Genomic DNA, 8526 nt, shown 5'->3' on the forward strand with positions numbered 1-8526 from the left:
TCGACCATCTGATTTTACCAGGGTTAGAACTGTGTTCCGTCTTCACTTTTTGTGCATCCGCACACATTCTCCATACTATTTAATTGTACTTTATCAACAGTTTTGACAGATACTATACTATTTAATCCATGCTCACTTATTTGCACAAGTAGTTTTCATGTATGTATTGTGTGATGTTTGCATGTGCTGGTGGCCTTCTAGCAAATAAACTGTTTGTTTGTTTGTTTGTTTGTTTATTTCTTTGTTTGTACTTTTATCCTTAAACTTACTTTTCCCTGCGTTTTGTTGTGCAAGACCTTCTGCCTTAACCAGGGTGATCTTGGTGGCAGCTATCTGTTTTATAATAGTGTATAAACATTACAAAATCTATTCACACATTAACAACATAAAAAAACCAACGACAGAGGTATTAATTTACAGTATTAAAAAATAAATTCAATTTAAAAGCACAAGACAAAATATGTAAATATCGTGCCTCCATGTTTCGTAATAACGCTGTCTGTGTGTTAAAAATCAATGTAATAAAATCCATTAGTTAATTAAGAGCGTGCAGTTTAGTCAAAAGAGTTGACAGACTATTCAAGCCAAAGGGACAACAACGTTCAGTTCTACCCTTAGATTGATTAATATCATATTTATCCTCCTTTGTAGAATAGCAGGACATATATGCATATCACAAAAAACTATTCATAGTTTATTAAACATTATATTCCTTGTTGTTTTATTTTTTTTTAAATTTTCGGTTTGGTTTCAAAAAAAATACACACTGCAACATGGAGAACCGGGCCGCAGAATTGCCGAATGTAGTGGAGCAGGGTATTTCAAATTCGAAATGAAAAATGGGGTTTTAAAATGATATTCTTAACATATCTAAACAAAGATTCCTTTAAATAACCTACATCCCATACACATTATTATTATTTTATATAAAATTAATGAAAATTTTAAATGATCTTATTTTTTCCTCGAAATTGAGCGCACTTACTCAATCGTATTCGGGAATGCGTGAATACTGCTGCGCGATTGTTTTTTATCGTGAGCTAAGCGCTTGAAATACTTATATGTTTTTGTCATTTTTAGAAAATTGTGTGCTTTCGGTTATTCATTTAAAGCATAGCCTATAATAAACTTGTACATCATTTTCAGAAAATAGTGTTAACATGTGGTTTTGTCAATCAATCGTGTTTCACAATAACAATTACCTTACACTCAAAATAAAGCTTAGCTAAGAGTCGATCCTTTTAAATTGCGAACACCAAAAAAAATGCAGTTCTTTTCAAATTATACATTATACACTAAAATGAGCATGACAAGGATGTAGTGTTACATTTCAAGTGCGGCAGTGACGTTGACAGGACCTACCCAATTTGCCGAACCACCCGCACGCCCCCCCCCCCCCCAAAAAAAAAAGAAGAAAAAAAATAGTATTTTCAAGACCAAAAATTATTTGAATATAACCATTAATCACAAAAAAAACTAATTATCAACCAAAAATTCCACGATAAAAATCCAAATATATTCTATTATCAGGTATTGCAGGCTGAGATGTTAAGGCACTCGTACGGGGACGATAGTGTGTTTTTGAAAAGCTCATAACTAACTTATTTTTCAATCAATTGTCTTCAAATAACTTGCATTCCTCTCCTATAATAAAGTTTCAAGTTTATTACGTATCAATCAACAAAAGGGCTCGTTTTTAACACTAAGGACTTGCAACGGAAGAATGTAAAATGTTTGCTAAATATTGAACCTCAAAGTTAAATAAGAAATACTAAAATTTGAAACATTTCATACATCTTGTAATTCAAACCAACATGCACTGTGGAGGAACCAAAACACCATGACAAGGTGGTAGTGGTGTGTAACCTTATTGATACTAGCTCGCACTCGGGCCTTGCCCATTCGTCGGCGAGTGCTCCGATAAGAGTGTTAGTCATTTTAAGTTTTGGGAGCATATTGCACAAACAGAATGTAACCCTAATTAGAGCTACCCTGGTTCTTTCACGTATACCATTGTATAGCACTGTCACCCCCCCCCCCCCCCCAATTTAACGTCCCTCCCGGAAGACGATAAATATTTGTTTAGTGGTTCGGCGGGCAAATCAAACCTGTGACCCCTGTATTGTCAGTCAAGTGTGTAACCACAAGATCACGGATCCTCCACATGTTTAAAATGACATGACGGATTGGTGTTGAATTATATACAGCACGCCATATGTACCCCGATATGGCACGGTAATGTTTTGGTCCATTGTGTCCGTATTCTCAACATGCATACTGTTTTTAACAACTTTCATATTAAGTTACTATTTCTTAAATGATATAGCTTAGTCAAAAGTTATTAATTTTCGAAAAACATCAATCCAACTCTTGCCTTAAATGTATATACACGATTCTATACACATTTTAAGGTTGATTTTGTTACTGCCGGTCGTAATTTAGGAGCGCTTTATGCAGGCTGTACTATCAGTCGGAACACCTCGGATCCATCCGCCATACAAGGAGCTTCAGATGTATGCCGATGCATTCGTAAAAAAGTAGTTCGTAAAATTAAAATGGCGGGGACGCCTTCGAAGTTGGTGTCCGCCTGTACTTTATGTTTAGTGTCACGCAGGCGGCTTTTTTGCCTGAAAAATGACAAAACAGCACAGAGTCGGGTGCGTCCTGTAAATTAATTACTACGCGATCTATTTGAAGCGTATTTAAATGTAAATAGTTCTGACATTGTACCGTCCAGATACATCCGAGGTTTTTTTTCGTATGGAAATGACCGAGATGCACCGATTGCTGCATTATTGCTCAACTGTTGCTGTCTGGTGTTTTCTTTGTATACTTCAAAATAGCGCTTCCTGTAATATGCGCACTGCCGAAATTGAAACGGGGGTTAATAGACTGTAGCACACGTACTTCGACGATGGCATTCAAAATACATAGAAAATACACAAATGACAGCTCCAGCAAAAACAGAGCATGCTCAACAACGCTGTATTAATGTATAAAACATGATACTGACAATATAAAGACAAATTCATCGAAGGGTCATCTGTTTCAGTACTTACATTGGTGAAATAACAATAATAAGAGAAAGTTTCTATATTAACAAAAAGTTCACGTCTACGAAAGTTTGTTCAAACTTAATAGTTAAAGCGTTGTTTCAGGAACTAATAACATTTACATGTACTGCATACTTCAAAAAATGTTCATATCAAGTTTGTCATTGATTTTTATGTAAACAAACACAATTGCTTACATAAAAATCAATGACAAACTTGATATGGGCATGTACATAAGTGGACATTTTGAGTGTATTTCCATGTATTGCGATATCTCTTTAGCTAGTTCACATCCGGATAACATCCTTTGGGAAGTGGTTTCTAGATTAAGTGTATCCAATATTAAGAGAAATTACGTAAATAAGGAGTTTGAATGTACTTTCGAGAAAAATGCACTTTCTTTTCATAGTAGGGAAACATGTAGGAGCCATCCGACTGTTAACATAATGTGCTGAACATTGATTTCTTTATATCGACAGATCGTACGATATATCAAGACATAGCGAACACATACTAATACATAAGGGAAGATGAGAATAAAACAATGGTTTATAATATTTAGCAGGCGCCTAGCAGACTGTACGTAAATACGCAGTTGCGTAATGAAATTTTGACAGGTCGAAGTTTTTGTTAAACCAAAACCCCCAAATTTTATATAAAAACCGAAGAGGTAGGGTTGAAAAGGTTAATAAGCTTTTTTATTGGCCCTATCAACCCTCCTGTTAAGGTATATTCTTATGCGGTTAATCCATACTACATTCGTTACCAACAGGCTCGTATTCGTGTTCTGGTTTTACAGAACTTTGAAAAAAATAATCGTCTGCACATTGATTCCTTAAAAACGTATTTGTTTGTATTTTCAGGGAATAAATCATTCGGAACTCCTCGGCCATTTTTATCACAAACAACGTCGGATGTATTTGGACGGTTTACATACTCAAAAAGTGTTACGTTTAAGTCCGCTGCATGTAGATCGCGTAGTAATTTTATTTAGCAGTTAAACTTTATGATTTAACTCTTGGCAAACTTAATCATGTTTGTAATAATACACTTCACTGGCAATAAATTTAAACTAAATAAATACAACTCTAAAACACTACATTTAATTAATGATATAATTAAAAAAAATTACGAACTACTTCACCTGATGTACCGGCACACATCCGAGGTTGTTTTCGATAAAAAAAAATGTCCGAGGAGCTCCGAATGGGAATACATGTCCTATCAATAGTATAGAAAGATCGTTTTTCGAAAACAGTACTTTTGCACAGTGATTTCAGATGCATGAAATACGGGGATATATCAAATGGTGTTCTGAAGCATTTAATTGTTTAAGTAGTGGGTAAGTATGTTAGTAAGTAGGTTGTTTATTATAGTGATTATAACATAAATGATATGCACAGTACAATTATTAATGATGATTAAACCCGGCAAATCGGGCCTATCAGTCACCTTAATAGTAACATTTCTCAAGCATTGGTACAAAAAATAGCATATATAATAAAATAAGTATAAGTCGCAGTGCAGTTTCTCTTTAGCAAAGGGTTTTTAGTACAGATTGTTTAATAATAATAATAATAATAATAATAATAATAACAATAATAATAATAATAGAATACAAAACAAATAACAGCGTGTTTATCTAACTTTTTTCAGGTAAACGAGGTTACTTGGTCGTTTATTCAATGTTGATACAAATAAGTACAAAGTATGTTAAGTACGAAATTTATTGGCACAATGCATAATGACACAAGTGTAAATGCTATGCGTACATGTCGACATAGTATATTTTGTCAGGTTCGGGTTTGTATTTTTTGTTTAACATTTTATCTGAAACGCATGATGATGCACCAGTCAGTTGTAAACACGGCCCCCCATTCCGGGGTTTACCGGGGATAGCGGGAAGATGTGCCTTGTTTTTACCTTTCAGGTGGCCCCGCAGTGCCGGGTGAATGCGGTGTTTTTCTATTCGCGCCACTATTAGCGGGGAATGGTCCCTACCTAGAGTCCCTGGGGCGCGGGGGCATTTGGCGGGGATCTTACCAGCAGTTTAACCCCGCAGGGCGGGGATTTTACCCGGGCTTGGCTGGACCAAAAGTCAAAGTCACCGCTATTCCCCGGGCCTGGGGTGGGGGTGGGGCGTGGTTACAATTGACTGGTATGGGCGCTTTTTACATATTAAAATGGATATTATAGCTATATTGGTTGACAATTTTTGCATGGATTATACCATAGTGACGCTACTATTATGATATGATTTATTAAAGGGAGGTCATAATTACGATGATTGTAAGAAAAAATAATGTATACATGAAGAAGCTGTCGGTGATAACTTAAAACTTATACGTAATATTTTGAAATGAATCTTAACCTGTACCAACTATTTGTATTAATGATGGATGGATTACGTTAAGTGTAATTGTTTGCACTAGCGGTTTCAGGGGATGGAGGCGCACCCGGCGCCCCTGCCCCCTCCCAAAAAAATCGTCCAAGTTTACTTTTATTTTAATATAGGAGAAGAAAATAATACAAAAACGCCCTAAATTTTCCATTTCGGACTAGAAATTGTTAATATTTTCTTCATCCCCCCCCCCTCCCCATGCCAACACTTGAAACCAAATAAATTTCGTTTCTGAGGTAGGGTACGCCCCCTAAGTTACGCCCCCTCTTACGTCGAATACTGGATCCGCATCTGGTTTGTGTTATATTAAAGTCTTTCGCAATACATAAAAGATAACACAACTGTGAAAATATGGTATGGACATTAGAGTGTCCACTTAAGGCTATCATAGTTTACTATACACCAGCAGTTTACCCTTTCACATTGTTCATTCAGGCGCGTAGCTGCCAATACGCGAGTACGCGGCTGAATCCACTTTATTTTGACCAAAAAAAATCAGTCAAAGTTGCAGTATGCGTACTTGCCTACATCATCCTTAAATTGTCCTTTTTCCAGTTCAATTAAAGCAACTCAGAACGCCCAGAATGCACCAGATTGCACTATGGTTTTCAAAATTTTCCAAGGGGGCATGCCCCCGAACACCCCTAGAACAATTATGGATCCACATAAATGGAGAGCTAACTACGCCCCTGTGTCATTAATATAAACCTTTAACCGTCGAAACGGAAATCAAACTTATCTATAAGTGCTTTTCTTTCGTGAACTCGTGCTTCGTCCGTAAATAAACTTGTTATTTATGTCCGTTTACATATAACGATGGCTGAGCGGAAGATTGACGTAACTGCTTTGATTTTAAAATGAAGATACAAGATTTTTACGCTCAGCCTTCGGCTTATCTATATATAGATACTAAAACGCAATAGCGTATGATTCATATACTGCATAACGAAGCGTTTTTATTTGTATTTCGTTATTATGAAGTTTAAAGGCGCAGACTATAGGTTGATGTAATTATTTGTTTTTATAATTTTAATGCATTATCATGTTTTACTCGTTTGACTTTAATGATCAAAACAAAATATAAAAAAAACCATACGATTTACGTTCAGTTAAAAATGTATTAGCTTTACTAACTGTGGCTACGTAGCTGTTAATTACAAACAAAACATTTTTGTTTTTCATTAAAGTTAAATGAATAAAACTTAAAAATGCATCAAAATTAAAAAAAAAATGCATAAATCTAGTTTGTGCGCCTTAAAGCTGCACTCTCACAGATTGAACGTTTTGACAAATTTTTGTTTTTTTGTCTTGGAACGAGCCAGTTTTTGCGAAAATCCATGGAAACCAATGATATAAGACTGCTGACAAAAAAAATAGATCGCAGAATTTCATATTTAAGTTTAAAAATTCATGTTATATGCATTTTTCTTAAACCGTTAGTAACATTAATTTTCGAACGGAAATATGCAAATCTGCGCTCTGATCTTTTGTCAGCAATCTTTTTTAATTGGTTTGCAGATATTTACACAAAACAATCCTCTTTCCTAGACAAAAAATAAAAAAAAAGTTGTAAAAACGGTAAATCTGTGAGAGTGCAGCTTTAAATATTGAAAAGTTATAAAGAAATAAGTTTTTTCTATGTAAATCCAAATTGTAAGTATTTAATATCACTATATTCGAAACTATACATTATATCATACATACACTAAATATAAACCATTTATCAAAAGGGTTTGTCGAGTCATTTGCGTTGATAGATTATGCTTGGGCGCCGGTTCTCAATCCCTATGAATGAATAACAGTCTTGGATTATTGTCCGCCTTCTGCCAATTGTATTAAACTGAATAAATTATCCAAAGCTCATATCTCAGTTAGTTTGCACAAATAAGCAATTTGATTGGTCAATTGTCATTATAAGATAAATATTGACCAATCAATAAGCATTTCGGCTAACATTAACCAAACCAAAGAATAATAACCAGGGTTTTTTTAACAAATTGGCTGCTGTTGTCAACACAAAAGTCCATATCGTTACGACTATACCCCCAGCAGAGCTATTAAAAAGTGTCTTCTTACGGTTGTAAGCGGACCGTGCACGAAATTTCGAGAAATCCCACTAGCCGATACATTGTATTTAGAAAGGACATGATTATAGTATAATGTTTATCTTTCGGAAAAATATTTCTATTTATCAGATAAAATTAATAAATAAATAGATACAAATTTATAAATAGATAAATTTTATCTATTTATAAATCTGTATCTATTCATTTATTAATTTTATTTTCTCACTAATATATGCAATACACTTATCGTCGTGTAGTCAGATACAGTTACTCGTTTTTTCTTCAAAAGTGTCCTCTTACAGCCGTAAGAAACCGTTTCGCTAGGACGAACACCAATTTTGTCCTAGGCAAAGCTTCATACGTCTGTAAAATGATACTTTTGAAGAAAAAACTCGTACTGTATCTATTACACGTGTGGTATCGGTATGCGGCTGTTTCACTTCTCCGACGTAAACGCAGCCCTAACAGCTCTGAAAACATCCAAAAAAAGTATGAAAGCAACAGGCCCTTAATGCCCCGAAACATCTTAAGTCCCTTTTAAAAGAATTATGCTAAGCTCAATATGTGTGTTTCAGTAAAATTTGTCTTAACTTAAAAAATCCTGAAAGTGTTGGAAAGTTGTCGATGGCCGAAAGTATGTGTGTGTTTTTCTTCATTTTTTCAATATTGTTTTTCTTTTAATTCTGATTAAATTTTATTTTGCATAAATATATATCAAAACATGAATGTTTGACGACAGGAAAATTTCAATTTACATCTTTTTTGAAACGGGCCCAGAACCATTACAACAAATATTTCTAATACAATGGGAAATTTATATCAAACCGAAAGTATAAACGACATGGAGCCAAATAAAAAAATCAACCATAGTAAACAAAGATAGAAACAAAAGTACCGCATTGGTAAAAAAACGAATAATGTAATACAAATGCATGCACAAAGACACATATACTGAAGATACGCAGCAGCGACCTTCGACCCTGCCATAAGATTAAACCTTATCTTG

This window comes from Mya arenaria, chromosome 5, assembly GCF_026914265.1.
Source record: "Mya arenaria isolate MELC-2E11 chromosome 5, ASM2691426v1".
NCBI lineage: Eukaryota > Metazoa > Mollusca > Bivalvia > Myida > Myidae > Mya > Mya arenaria.